Raw genomic sequence first — 16,630 nt, forward strand, 5'->3', positions numbered from 1 at the left:
CTGCCCTCAGCGAGAGAAGCTTCCCTTGAGACCACAGGAGGATCTGACGGGCCAAGTAATATAGTCGGCGAGACCGCAGACCCCCCCTGATGATTTATATATGCAACCACTGCAGTGTTGTCCGTACGAACCAACACATGGTAACCTCTCAGGTCTGGGAGAAAGTGTTTCAGAGCTAGGAACACTGCCATCATCTCTAGCCGATTTATGTGCCAAGAGAGCTGATGGTCTTCCCAAAGACCCTGAGCTGAGCGACCACTCATGATCTTTCCACATGGTCGGAGAACGAAGACAACGTTTTGAGACCGGCAGAGAACAATCTAATCAAGTGGCCGGCCCTCCTCGGCCACTGGGTGGCAGGGTTGGCATAACGATCTCCTGAGGGCGCCGAAGGGGAGTGGCTGTTAGATGTATTTTTCGTCAGCTCCCTTCGGAGGGGGCCGCCCTCATCGGTTCCTGACCCACAGACATCAGGACCGCTTCGAAGCCTTCCGGGCCAGGATAACGGCGCGCAGGTCCGTTCTGCCCCTAGAAAGCTTCGGCTGAGCGGGCCGACTCGATGCCCAAGCTCTCTGCGGGGGAGCACGGGCGGCCCCGCTGATCTTTTGTTGCGCTCTGTGGTGTGCTGAGGAGTTCTTCGACGGCCAAGGCTGATCCCGCTCATCAGCCTCGGGGGGAGGGATTCTTGGTTTGCGGGGGATGAACCTCTGAAACGCCACAGACTGTTTCTAAGCCTCCTGGAACCTCTCGACGACTGTTGTAACGGCGTCGCCGAAGAGCCCCGTAGGAGACAGCGGCGCATCCATAAGGGAGGCTTTGTCACGCTCCCTTATGTCCGAGAGGTTCAGCCACAAGTGCCTCTCCGTAGCCACCAATGCTGCCATAAAGTGGCCGATTTCTTTTGCTGTCTCTTTGGTGGCACGGAGAGCCAGGTCAGTTGCCATCCTGATTTCCTGGATGCACTCATATGTGGCCTCCCCACTATTTTCCACTTCCCCCAGCAGGTCAGCTTGATATGCTTGTAGAAGCGACATGGTGTGTAAGCCGCCGCCTGACCTGCTGCCGCGTAAGCCTTGCCCTCCAAGCTTGATGTGGTCTTTAGTGGCTTGGTGGGCAACGTCGGGGTTTTCGCATAGCCTTGCTGTTTCAGCCCCACGATGTTACTGTACATTGAGGTCTGGGGACTGAACACACGATATGATGTCGGCTTTTTCCATGACCTCGAGACCTCGGTGTGGAGGTCAGTAAAGAAAGGCAAACCCCGACGCTGGGGTAGTGACCGAGCGGGCAGAAAGCGCTCATCCAGCTTACTTTTCGGTTTTGTGTCTGTCCGCTCTGTTGGCCAGTCGATTTTTAGTTTGGCCACAGCCCTGGTCACTACCTCCAGGAGCTCCTCATGTGCTGGGGAAGAGGATGACGGTTCCTCTTCCCACACGCTCATCATATCAACCTCCTCGGAGGAAGAGAGATGAAGCGCGGGTGCCTCTCTCTGGGGGGAAGAAACCGCTGTGCATGCTTCCGCCGCATGAGGAGAGGCACTTGGGCTGGCAGGTAAAGGGCGAGATAAGGCTGGGCCCGTCTCAACCCCCTCTGCCAGCTCCATTTGCGAACCCCACGAATGAAGCCGCCGCTGCGCCTCAGCAACAGCGGGACCCGATCCGCGGGGATGCCAACCGGAGCACCCTCTTTATTGTTAAAGAGTGCCCGGCATGATCTTAAAACTCTGAGGGTGAGCTTCTCGCAATGAACACAGAAAGCCCCCTCGAGAGCTGGCTGTGCATGCTCAACCCCCAGGCAGACAACACACATTTCATGGGTGTCCCCATCTGGAATGTAACGTGTGCATGGTTGAGCACATTTCTTGAATTGTCTGCCTTCCGCCATTTTAACCAGTGTCTTTTTCTCACAATATATATGTGTGTGGTGTACCGCAGAGCTCTTGTCCTCAGACGAAGAGATAACGTATTTGTGCAAGATAACAGGACAAACAACACCAAATAAGACACACAAGATAACATAGAGCGCTTGCTGAAGACACAGAAGCTGGCGTGCTCTGCATCCGAGTGTGCTTTATAGTTTCCTGGTCTGTGACGTCACCCGTCTCTGATGTCTCGCTTCGCGATTGGCTAGATACATGAGTGCTTCAGTGAAGACATCACGCAGAAAGTTCCCATTGCGTTACCACACAGCGTCGACAGTTCCCACGAAAGGGAACTGAAATTGTATTTATTAGAGTTGGCATTTGGCTCAATACTTTGAGTGAACAAAGTGGGTTTCTTGCCTATGATGTTTGTTTTTTGGTTTATTTATTTCTCCTTTTTCTTCTTGTGCTGTTGGTCTCCTTTTTACTAGTTATTATTGTACAGCACATTGGTCAACCTGGTGTTGTTTTAATTGTGCTCTATAAAACAAACAAACAAACAAACAAACAAGTCTCTACCACTAAATTGATCATGATGTGTTTTCATCCTTGTTGACCTTTCTTCCAGGTGCTGTCTGTGTTCCAGTTTACCTGGATCTGCATGACTTGGTAGGATTGTGGTGATGGGTCTGTCAAGGAGTAATTCCGCAAGGGATGGTAAATAACTGTCAATGGGAGTTGCTCGCACCTGCATCAGGGCCACTTGTAAATCTCCTTTGTGTTGTATTGTTTTTTTGATGGATTTGATGTGTCTCACGTGTCTTTCAATAAATCCATTGCTTTTTGGGTAGTGCGCTGAACTTGTGGTGTGTTTTATTCCCCAGTCAGCTATGAATTTCCTGAAAGGTTGTCCTGTGTACTGTGGTCCGTTATCTGTCATTATATCATCTGGTTGACAAAATAAAGACATGTACTTTTGCATATTTTGTGCAACTGCATGGCTGTTTACTTGAATGCACACTTCATTGATCAATGGATATTTCATGAGTTTACACTTGCAAATAAGTCAGATGAATAAATAGTATGCATATTTGGTGTGCTGTCCGAGGAGAGGGCTCCGAGCTCGGTATTTGGCCCGAACCCAGAGTACTCCCCCTGTATTCTGGTTAAGGAAGATAACCAGGCGACTGTGAGATTTGGTTAGGAAGATAACCAGGCGAGTGTGAGATTTGGTTAGGAAGATAACCAGGCGAGTGTGAGATTTGGTTAGGAAGATAACTGTGTGAGTGTGAGGAGACGGGGTGGTGGAAGGATGGGTGAGTCGACTGTGTATTTATAATGTTCTCCACTTATACTGATTGGGTAGACATGTTGATTACTGATTGTTGACAGCTGGTTGGAATGACGTGATGATTGAAAGGATCATTTGAAAGTGCTCCTCCTGAATTTTGTTAATAAAACATCATTTAGAATACCTATCCACACTAAGTAGGTACTGATGTCCATGGATCTCAAACAGATCAGACGCCAGGTAATGCCATGGCTTTGTGGGTGTTTTGTGTGGAATGAGAGGTTATTTTGGTTGTGCATCTTGATGTTCTGCACAGGTACTGCAAGATTTGCACATTTTTTCAATGTCTGACTTTATCTTTGTCCAATACACACTCTCTCGAGCCAACCTGCTTGTTTTTTTGATACCTTGATGGCCTGTGTGGAGTTGAACCAGAATGTCAGTTGTCATAGATTCTGGAATAAGCACTTGTCTGCCCTTAAATACAACTCCTGCTTCTATGGCAAGTTCATCACGAAAAGGCCAATAGCTGCGTAGGTCTTTTGGCAGGTCTTGTATTCTTTCTGGCCATCCCTGATGGATGATTTCTTTTAATGCACTGAGCTTGGGGTCTTTGGCAGTCTCAGTTCTGAGAACCTCCTGTTTGTTGGCAGAGAATACAATTGCAACAGTATGATGCTCATGGTCTTCAAATTCTGTGTCCAGCCCATCAATGCATTCATCAAGTTCAATGTCTTCATCATTTTCAGGGTTTGGCAGGTGACCGAATGTGCCGGCTAGAATCATTAGGCTTCCAGGACGATACACAATGCTGTAATTGTATCCCTGTGTCTTGATCAGCATGCGTTGAAGTCTGGGGGGAGCAGCATGTAAAGGCTTTGTGATATTACTGCATACCATACACAATAGCAAGTATTTCTCTCTCAATGTTGCTGTATCTTGATTGACATTCAGTTTCTTTGAACCGAAAGCAATGGGCCTGTTGTCTTGCACCAGTGCTACACCAATACCTCTCTGTGATGCATCTACCTCCAGTGTGAGGGTGGCTGCTGGATTGTAGTTTTTTTAAGCAAGCATCAACAGTCACTGTTGTATTTAGGTCATCAAAGCATTTCTGATAATCAGTGTCCCATGTCCACTGTGAGTCACTTTTCAGCAATCCCCTCAGATTGTGGGCTTTATCTGCAAACTTAGTTTAGTTAGTACATAGCATGCCCATGAATCGATGGAGTTCATCTTTTCTTTGTGGTGTTGGCATTTTTTGTATATTGTGGACTTTGGCTGGGTTTGGTCTGATGCCTTTGTCTGTATACAGGTTGCCAAAGAAAGATATGCTCTGCTGTTTGATTATACACTTGTCACTGTTAAACACCAGGCCTGTTTTCACAGCCCTTTCCATAAGGCTTATCAGGTTCCTGACATGCTCCTCCTCGTCAGCTCCACACACTGCAACATCTGCAATGCTGATTACACCATGAAGACCTTCAAGAATTTGGTCCATTTTGGCTTGGAAAAGATCTTGGGACACACTGAGACCAAATGATAAGCGTCTCCAGTAGTATCCAGTAGTAGGGAGTGCGGAATGTAGTCAGGATTTGTGACTCCTCATTGAGATGTATCGACCAGTATCCGTCTTTTAGTTTTTGTGGGTCAAGACAGATTTGAAGTGACCCGTCTTTCTTTGTGCTGAAGGCAAGACTAGAACACCAATCCGTGTGCTCTTCTACTTTTCGCAGGACTCCTTGATCGCCAAGCTTGTTAAAGTCTGTCCTTGATGTGGATACTGCACTTGCGTGGTGGATCGCTGAATGGACTGGCACCTTCCTTTAGGATGAGATTTGCTGTGCTATTAAAACTGCCAATTTTATCGAATTGGTCTGGGTATTTCTCTTTTAGTTCTCTTTTAGTACTCTCTGTTATTTGTCTTCCCTCATGTCCATTGTTTTCTTTTTCAGCCATTGCATCAACATTTACTGTCACAAGGCTGAGGAGCTCACTTGTAGGTAGTCCAACCACAGCAGGTCCAGGTACGTCAACAACATAGAACTTTGCATCTATCCATCTGGACTTTTTGTACTGGCATGGCATGTTGATGGTTCCAAAGCAGGGAATCACATTGCCAGTGTATGACGTTAGCTTTACATTGGATGCTGGTTTTAGATGTTCCATGCTTTGTGGTGACGCACCATACATTTGTTTTAACATACGCAGTGGAAGTGTGTTTCCAGATGCCCCGGTATCTATTTTCAGGTGAAGCGTGTATCCATGTCCTTGCAGGAGATGTGGTTTGACATTCAGAGTTGTATATGCCTCGTCTCTGGGTGGTTTCACGTGGATGCTATGCATGCATTTTGCACTGATAGTATGGAGTAAAAGTGTTTTTGGTATGTATACTCATCATCATCTTTTGTGCTGCCTACAATGTTAATGCTGGGTTCATCTTTGCATTTGTGGTCTTTCCTTGGGTTAATGTGGCTTTGGTATCTGTTGCATGTTTGTGACTTACTCCTTCTGTGCTGGATGGATAGCTGTCTCTGTCGTCTGCCCTTTTTACAGCGCTTTGCCTACTGGCCTCTGTAACCACACACAGAGCATGTATCGTTGTATGTAGGGCACTGCCTTGGCTTGTGGTTCGTGTCACAGTTTTGACATGTTCGTCCTCTTGTTATAGCATGGACATTTTCAGTGTGTGACGTGCCAAGCTGCTGTATTTGTTCGTTACCAGCTGCGAAGGCTTTATACCCTCTGCAAGTAAGTTGACAATAGGGTGACCTTTAGGCTTGCTGTACAGATCGTTTCTTGAACCATTGAAAGGAGTACTGGCAATGATAACTTCAACTAAACGTTCATTTAGCTCATCATCAGTGAACTGACATTTCAGTGCTAAAGTTCTGGCTCTAGTCACAAAGTCGTCGATGCTCTCATTTGGTTTTTGACTGTACTGCATGAGATGAAGCCTGTGAATTCTGAAGTTTACATTCAATTTTAGTTGTCCTTCAAAAAATTCCACAAGGTGTCAGGCTTTCTCTTATCTGCATCACTGAGCCCATTTGCGTTAAGCCGTTTTTAATCCTTCATCTCCAATGGCTCTACATATTTTTCTAGCTTGTTTTTTCTGTTCTATCTGTTATTTCTTCATCCTCCAGGTACATATTCATTTGTTTGAATAAAGACATTGCTTCACTCAGATCAGGGTCAGACCAGTTCATCATTGGTAAATACGATGCCATTTTATTGCGTTTATCTTGTACTACATTGGTGTACTAGAGATCGCGATGAAGGGTGGAGTGGCGTGTTTTTCTCAGCGATCTGCACAGCAGTCACCACAGATTAGACTTGCGGCATGATTAGTTCCACTTCACTGGTTACCGCTGCCACGTAAATTTCAAATTAAACTAGTGAAACACATGACAACAGCGCTATTTGTTCTGTATTTGTTGTTACTGACCAAGAAACAACTACAGATGATTCAGTGACAGAGCGGTTCAAATGAATCCAAATCGTTTCAGATCATTATGCAAGCGCGTTTGGCCAATTCACGGAAAAGAAAGAATCGAGACAAAAGAATGATTAATTCACAAATGATAGGTATCACTGCCGCTGCGGCCACGTATCTAATCAAATTTAGCCACACCTCCGGGAAAAGAGGAGCAGGAAGGTTGGGGTGCTGTGGGCCGGATGATGATGATTGGCGGACCAGTTGACAAGCCCTGCTTTAGGTTTTATCGGCTGTCAGTGAACATGTCAAAGTAGTGATCTAAGACTACAGATTTTGGCCTAGGATCAGAGGAATCTTTTAATATTCACAGAATTTGTCTCAGACTGCCAAATTGTGGCCAAAATCGTACAGTGTGCACTCGGCTTAAAGGTGCAATATGTAATATTTTCTGTCCGCTAGAAGTCGCTAGAGGCCAATTCAAAACAAAGGCGTAGCTTGATGACGCCAAATTTGAGCGCGGAATCTTGGGACGTGGTCTTCACATCATAGCCAGTGGAAATAATCGGGATAGGGCTTCTGAAGAAATCATGTTCATGGTTGCGATTATTAATGTTATTGTAGTATGAAGCAGAGCAGGACCGAGTGTTGTGGGAGCTGAACGAGGCCGCTGGAGCGATTGCGCAACACATGCCTCATGAGAAGTGGAACTTTTATTATGCCACAGTCGCCGGCGCTACTTCCACTTTTCCGGTCATGAGTATGATGTAATGAAGCTCTGTTTATCATATTAGATACATATGAGTGTGTTGAAAATGTTATAACGTTACTCGGCTGCTGTGAGACACACTGTAGTAAGATAGATCGATTTTTAGAATATCATATTAAATGCTGGATGGCTTGTGTTGATAAATGGCATGTAATTAATTTTAAAACATATTGTATCATGGAGAAAATGCTGTTCCCTTGTCTATTAAAATATGTAATATATCAAAGCGTCTTTGGTGTTTCCATGGTTTCTACAAAATAAAACCAGAAACCGAGGGTAATGTGGGTATGACGCAATTGACAGGCGATTCCCTCACACGTCCCGGATACTTTGTTAAAATTCCAATTTTCTCATGATTTACAAATAGTTGGAAACATTTGGGATATTGTAAGTACTAAAGTAAACAAAATATATAACACTGGCCTAGTGGTTTTTGGATATTTTACTGCAAAATTCTTACATATTGCACCTTTAACAGCAAATTAATTTCTGTTGTAAGCAGTAAAGACTATAAAAAATACTTGACAGATAGTTTAAATCACTACTCGATTGTAAGCTAAATAGTTTCTTTGTTGTTGTTTATATTTGGTCTGTTTGTATGGACCTAGCAAAAGTAGAATGCTAACATGGTTTTATCAACCATGATTCTCACTATGTAAAGTGATTATGGTAATGAAAACGCCTACTATGACTTTTTTTTTTTTTTTTTTTTTTTTTTTCAATTTTACTTTATAAATGTCATTCATAATTTCACAACTATTGGCTTACCATGTCCACAGAGCATTTTCACATTTTCTATTCATAAATAGTGAACTTGACATTCTGAGATGAAATACAGTACATCTGCATTTGTATTTTAATGTAGTTATAAAGAAACAAAAATATTTTTGTCACCCAGATGATGTTTACCACTTTATACATTTGTTTATTTTTAATATAATATTTTATTTTTGTTATATAATTTATGTCATCGTTAGGTATCTTTAAGGTCACGTTTAAAAAAAAAAAAAAAAAAAACACACAAAAAAAAAACATTGGATTTTCTGTATATCTTATATATCTTGGCCAGTTTTCCATATTAATGCTTAATGTCAATAATTCATTTCCTATTTCATATTTTTATTTCGACATAATGCAATTACGTCCCTTCTGTGGTATTGCTATCTTAATACCTCAGTTCCTGTGAAATGAGGTTTCTTGCCAGATGTGGTTTTATTTGGGTTTATGTTTCAGCACGTAACTTTTCTATAAGCTCTTACTAAACTGGAGCATGTTTTCAGAATTTACCTGTTCAGCCTAGTCTTATTTGTGTAAAAAAATATCTGAAGGTTTTAAAACGAAAGGTTGGAATGAGCCCAGATGAACCTCAACAACATTTGATCATGTTGATTTTTAAGTAGGCCTTGCTAATAATGCATAAATCTTGCTTGTGCAATAATATTGCCATTGTTGCTATCAAATTATTCTTGAATGCTTTATTTCACGCATTATGCGAGCAAAATATACAGGGAGTTATATACAGTCATGTTATAAACAGAAGAGCTTTAAAATATATAATTCACCAAAAAATAAATAAATAAAAATAATAATTTTAATTCTTGTGAGATCTATTCTTGATTTAAGCCTCCAAATTGAAAATATACAATCATTGTTGTACAATATATCAGACTCATTTACAAATATTGTCTTAAATATTTGGACTTGGTGTAGACCAGTCATTGTAGACACATCACTGGCATCTGTAAACTTTGAGATTATACGGACCTTTAAGAATCACATCAAACACTAACACATTAGCAATTGCAATTACTTTTCTCTTTTCCCACGCACCTGAGACATAACCAACCCGTGCAGGTACTCACTTGTCAAGAAGCAGCCCGTCCAAAAGCATTAACTCACAAGAAACTGTGATTATGACACAAAGCTTTGTACTTATATGTTTTGTTTCCTTATTTCTACGGTGTGAGGTCTTTGAAATGTGCTTTGTCTTTGTGTCCACTTGTTTGTGACAACCGAAAATGCCAAGCTCAATTTTACTCTGAATAAAGAAACCTAAAACATGCGATGCCTGAACGAGTTGGAGCAGCAGAGCAAATAAACCTCAACAAATACAGTGTGAAGAAATTGTATATACTTTTATAAGTGATGCCAGTGCAAATGCTACTCTGCATTTGATTGGGAAAAAAAATGCCTCATTTACGCAAGACAGATCTATTTAGTCTTTTATTATGCAGTACATAACACAGGAAAAGATTTAGACTGTGAAAATGCAAAGTATTGTGGAACACACTCTTGTATTATTTTGCACAAGAACCATTTGTCACTATTTAGCGTTCTTTGAGTTGGCTACACGCCTAGAGAGAATACATACACTGTAGGTTCTTCAAATAAACATACTGGTTCTATGTATCAGACAATAACACACACACATACATACATACATACATACACATATATATATATATATATATATATATATATATATATTTCTTTTTTTCTTGTTTTTTCTTTTTTAATTTCAGAGCCTTTTTTGCTAGCATGCGATTGCTAGCATGTGGCACCATGTTTTTCACCCCTAGAAGGACTTTCACCATTTTTTTTAGTACTTTCACCAGTTTTTGCTTAGATTCACATCACATCAAAGCACAAGAGTTCATGTTAGTGACCTCAAATGTTGTTTTGAACTTGTCTGTCATTGATGTATCTTCACATGGCATATTTGAACGTACACAAATGCAAAGTTAACACCAACTTAAGATTACTTTTTACAGATTTAAGTTGCTGTTTGGCTGTTTTGGAGGTCTATAGCTCAATATCATGACCACAGTTTTAAAGACTTTAATATACCACTGAATCAGACACACTGGGTTTCATTTTTATTACTATTATTATTATTATTATTATTATTTTGTGGGTCATTTTGTCTACCACAAAAACCAACAGGGGTTACACACGGTGTCATTTTAGTATTATTTATATAATATTATAGCATTGATTAATATTTTGAATTACCTTTTATTTTAATATTTTTTAGTTTAAGACAAGACAGAGTGGCACAAATTTGCATGCATTCGGACATACACACAGCAGTGACACAGCAACAAACACTTTAATAAAAAACACAAGAAGTAGCAACCTGTGAGAAATGTAATAAATGTAACTGTAAAGATCACTACAATGATAAGTTCTATTGTCTGCTGCTTTAAATATTGCTCTGTAAAATCCAGTGGACTCTGACTGGCTGCAAACGTTTATCAGCTGGAGAAAAAAAAAGTTTTGTGATTCCAATGATATCGTTCCTCTGTACCATTATAGTTGTGCTGTGACTCTGCTATCCTTTAACATATATACAATACAATACAGAAAATGCATGTCAACATTACAATTTAGAGTAATCTGTTATCAGAGGTGTCCAAATTATGTAATTTCAGAAATGTACATATACAAATAACGCACTTTCCAGGAGCAGTGTGGATCCAGTCCGCTTGTTAAAGGATTAGTTCACTTTCAAATAAAATTTCCCTGATAATTTACTCACCCCCATATCATTCAAGATGTCCATGTCCTTCTTTCTTCAGTCGAAAAGAAATTAAGGTTTTCGATGAAAACATTCCAGGATTATTCTCCTTATAGTGGACTTCAATGGCCTCTAAACGGTTGAAAGTCAAAATTACAAACTGCTTACGTCCCACTAGGGTTAGGTTTAAGGGCGCAGGGTCAAAAATCACATTGTATGAATTTGTGTCTTTATATCACGCAATGCGACTTTATATCACACAATGAGACTTTGCATAAGTACTTCTTTATTTCTTTCACCTGCAACTTTATATCTCACAAATCTGACTTTATATATCAAATTGTGACAATATGTATTATTTCAAACTTCATCTCACAATTGCCCGTTTTAGTTTTGACTCTAAGGTAGTATGGTGCTTTTGATAAAAGTGTCTAACAATAAATATAATAATACAGGTTAGATGAGAATATCCACATTAATCACTTTAATTTACAGGGAATTTGGAATTACAGTTTACAGGAACTTGTCACAATGCATTAACTCATTTTTGTTTAGTTTTTTTTTTTTTTTTTCACTGTGGCTGACTAATGCTGTGAATGAGACACAAATTACACTGTTACCATATGACAACATTCAATTACTAAGTTGCTGTTACCGTATGACAACATTAAATTACTGAGTTGCCGTAGGTGACATCCCCGCGAGTCACTATTGATTTAATGACAAAGGAGTTCAGATGTGTATTAATAAGAACTGCCCTATGATGTGATGTGGTTCATTCTCCCAGAGTTTCCAGGATGTCTAACCACCTCCTGTACATTTTATCAACTTCCTGACCTCAAATCCTTTGCAAACATCCTCTCAAGAGTAACTGAGGATCTGAGCTTTGGGGAAAATTACTTAACATTACACCCTGGATCTTTCTGACCCACAAAAATTCTGAGACATAGTAAGATCCCTGACTTAACATGAGCTTGATACACTTTATCTAACTGAAGTTCCACACCTGAAATAAATTATCCAGGACTTTGATAAATAGCACTCTAATATCTATTTTCCTATGATTCCTAAGTTGCCCCTGTTCCACTGATTTCCACGAAAGAGATCAAAAATTGACTGTGCATCGAACCCTTAAACCAGAGGCCAAGGGGCGGGATAATGCTGCCCATCACAATGTAAAGATTTCAAAATAACAGCAATTCTGTCAGGACCACTATTGTCAAAGATGATTGACAGTTAGCATACAGTTTGGATTGGTGGTATGGTTCTGTTCTGGGCAAGAACTCCCTGCCCATCCATGCAGCCTAACTTGGATAAGAGCAGGGAGAACAGCGATAACCAGAACAGAACAAACATAAGGTATGCTGATATCATTAATATTCTTAATGACAATAATTTAAAGGGGTTGTTCATTGCGATTCCACTTTTTTAACTTTAGTTAGTGTGTAATGTTGCTGCTTGAGCATAAACAGTATCTGCAAAGTTAAAGCGCTGAAAGTTCAAATGCAAACGGAGATATTGTTTTTTAAAGTTATGGCAGTTTAAGGCCTACAAAAATGACCAGTTGGGACTACAACAAGCTTCTTCCCGGGTTGGTGACATCATAAACCCTGCAATTAACATAAACAGTGCCCACGGGAACACGCAACAAAGTGGGCGAGGTCATGTTGTGCGGCATTATGGAAGCAGAAGAGTTGTCTACACCGGACATGCGCGATGCGATGCGACAATAAGATAAAAGAACCCATTATAATCAGTGATATTGTCTACACCGGATGCGGTGCGGAAGACAGCTTCCAGAATCTACACAAGTTTAATGCTAAATTTGCACAAAGGCTATTACTGAAAGATGAAGCAGTTCCCACTTTAAAAGCAGAATCTGCTGTTTATGGGCCCCTAACTGTAAGTACATTTTAATTTTTGTACATGTCTTTTAAATTTATTATGTTGCATCAAGGACGTAAAAAAAAAAAAAAAAAAAAAAAACACAATGCGTTTTTGCTTCGCTAGCCAGTTAGCTCAATTGTATTGCATACTTATCCAACAGATGCCATCAAACACCAACAAACTTTATAGACAAACAGTTGTTCATGCAATAAAATACTTGCAATACCAAACTTAAACACCATGCAGAAAACCAGATGAGCCCAGAATATGAACGCAACACATTTAATTAGACATTAAGTGTTTTCCTCCCATAAAGAAAAAGACAGTGCCATTAAAAGACCAAACTTAGTATACACTATATTAAAGCATAATATACAGAAAAATTGGTTTGTGCTGAATTTTATCTTTTAATATAACTTATAGGCTACATTAAGCGACATTAAACGTTTTCTATATGAGAAAAATGCTCATGAATTTAAACGAATTCTGGGCTCAACTGCTTTTCTGTAGGCTACATAGTATACTTTATTAGTATGATGTTTAGTGAGTTTGATCTGTTAATATCATTGTCTTTCTTAGTACATTAAGCCATGTTAAGCATGTTCTTATAATGGTTTTCTATGGGATGAAAAGGCTTAACGTGTTATTAAACCAGTTGAGATCATTCAGGACTCATCTGATTTTTTTGTAGGCCTACATAGTATTTATTAGTATGATGTTTAGTGAGTTTGGTCTGTTAATATCACTGTCTTAGTACAAGACACATTAAGCGTTTTCACGTTAAGCGTTTTAGAATGTCCCGTTGCCGACGCGTCATGCAGCCAGGATATCGCGTTTTCGTTTTTCCTTTTTATTTAAATATTCACAAACTTGTTAACTATATCATGAATTTTATGATATATTCCGATTGTCAAATATGTGGAAGTGAATCCATTTCATTGTTTATACTGATCATGTTAGTTGATAAAACAGAGGATCGGATATACATCAAATTCATACATTTTTAGCTACATAAAGCGTAGCGTAAGTGGCTGGTGAACTGAGAGAAAAGAGTAAACTTGCGCAATGTATCTGATATGAATAAAAAAAATAACAAATTATAATCGAAAGTATTATTTCAGCTTACATATGTGTTTGGAGTTTGCATTTAACAGACTATAAATGCCTTTTTTATATACAGCCTAGTACTTAATTTAAATGTCTATTTAAATGTCTGAAACCTCAACATTATGTGGTTGAAAACACTGAATAGTTGTGAAATATGAAAAGCACAGAGGGCATCCATCTCTGGTGCGAAAGGTTTAGCAGTGATGCACTGAAAGTTTAATCACACCAGTGGGATTGCACGCGTTAAAGGGTTATTTCACCCAAAAATGAAAATTCTGTCATTTATTACTTACCCTCATGCCGTTCAACACCCATAAGACCTTTGTTACTCTTCGGAACACAAATTAAGATATTTTAGTTGAAATCTGATGGCTCCGTTAGGCCTCCATAGGCCTCTCAAGATCCATAAAGGTACTAAAAACATATTTAAATCAGTTCATGTGAGTATGGTGGTTCAATATTAATATTATAAAGCAACGAGAATATTTTGGTGCACTAAAAAAGCAATATAACGACTTATTTAGTGATGGCCGATCAAAACACTGCTTCGTGAAGCATCGGAGCACAATGAATCAATATCTTCAATATCTTCTTTACTGCAACTATCTGTTTCTGCTTCTTTATCATATTTTTAGTGTGTGATTTATAAATTACCTTATATCCTACATCACATATTTTGATTTTGGACGTCTGGTCACTTTATATCTTATATCAGAATATTATATAACTGTTAAGCCTACTATTAATATTAAAATACGCTGAACCATGTGTCCTGTATCATAGCTACATGAATGACCTTTGCAGCAAAAAAACCCGTGTCAAAATCAGTTAGGTATTCAGTGAGATATGATTAATTAAATGCGCTGACAGCTCATTGCACCTGGCAAACAAGTTACACTGAGTGGAGCTGGCGACCGATCCAAGATGGCGGCTCCACGGCTCGACTGTGCCAATAGGCAGTAGCGTTAGGCATCTACCTATATGTCTATGGGAGTAACCATGATTCATTTGTTTATGGACAGCTTAATATAGTAGATTATGTTATTCACGAGTTCACATATCCATATAATTAAATAGAGTAAAGTTATGCGTAGTGGAACTCTTCCAAGAGTGGAACTCTTCCAAGTGGAACTCTTCCAAGTATTTAAGTTTTGAAATGCAGAATTCACTCAGCATAAACTTTAAGTGTATTTTGGTGACATTAGAATTGCAGTTCAATTACATCGTAAGAGTGTTGAACATACAATAATATGATAATATTAATAATATGCCTTTTAAAGACAGTCCCAGTATACCAGTAACTTACTTATCCAGTGAACACCAGTGAGACAATGGGAACAGATTTATATGTATATTGAATGCAGGAACCAGTACGGGCTGGAATCGAACCCGGGTCACACGGGGCCGCTGTCGCACAAGAGTACTCTGCTTACCTGTTGTGCCACCACACATTAGACTGCGCTAATCTGGTGTTACTTTGTGTTCTCTCTATATTGTTACACGTACAGCTATAAGCGCGCAGACGCTATTAATGACAACTATTAATGACAGCACAAATTATATGAATTAACCCTCAGGGGTCTAAAGATTTTTGGGGCCATGGAGAAGTTTTGACATGCCCTGACATTTGTGCTTTTTTCAGTTGTTCATAAACATATTAATGGAAAAAGTGTCATTACACTGTATTCAGCACAAACTAGGCTACCATAATATGTGAGGAACATGTATGTACATGTTTGTGTTTTTGAAGGAATAATGTTTATGCATGGTTATTGAAAAAACAAAAAACTTAAGTCACTGAAATAAGGCCAAAAAATATATATTAATTCTTTGTTCACAAGACTTCTGGGTATTTGAGGTTGTAGACTAGAGTTTTTGCTTCAAAATGAGGTAAAAATTATGCTGCCTGCTTGTTCATATAAAACAATAGAGAGATTTAAATTTTCTAAAACATCTTTGGTCAAGAAACACAGTATGCATGGAGGCGTGAATAATCATGAATAATGGGTGATTCTCACCTGAGAAGACAAAGGATTGCATAAAGAGCTCTGATGAGCTACATAAATAATGAGCTCTTTCAGTCAGGTAGGCTGTGAAAAAACCCTCTGTTGATCATGTCTCAAATCTCATCATAATGTAAATCAAACATACAGAAAAAATAGCAATACTGTGAAATATTACAATTTAAAATAATGGTATTCTATTATATTCTTTAAAATATAATGTATTTCTGTGATGCAAAGTGTCTGAACAATTATGTTACCTCTATGGCATTTCATATAGGCTTTTAGCTTAAAAGCATGCACATTTGGAGAAATACTGATGGATTCTCATATGTTTGTCAATTTTCTATACAGAGGAGTAATATTTATTCAGGATTTATTGTCATTATTATGAGTGCTGGATACTGTCTTTTGAATTCATACTTGCAGCCGGAGGGCGCTCTGTACACCTTTAGTCCACAAATGCCTGAGCACTAAAGAAGAATAGGCGATCCAGGAACTAACCGAACTAACAGAGGACAGAGATCGCTAACTATGGCTATTCAAAACACTTTTCAAGACGATAAATACACGATTGAGACGATGTATGCATGTATTGACTGAATTTGCGTCTGAATAGCGCTGGCTCCGTGGGCATGGCCGCATTAGCGGATAATGAGCTGAATCAGGGACTTCTGACATGGCTCTCTTTTCATACAGATTACATAAACACAGAAGGTTTGTTTTCGATTTGACTTAGACGATTTAAAACCTGACATT

This window comes from Chanodichthys erythropterus, chromosome 10 (genome assembly GCF_024489055.1).
Source record: "Chanodichthys erythropterus isolate Z2021 chromosome 10, ASM2448905v1, whole genome shotgun sequence".
NCBI classification, from domain to species: domain Eukaryota; kingdom Metazoa; phylum Chordata; class Actinopteri; order Cypriniformes; family Xenocyprididae; genus Chanodichthys; species Chanodichthys erythropterus.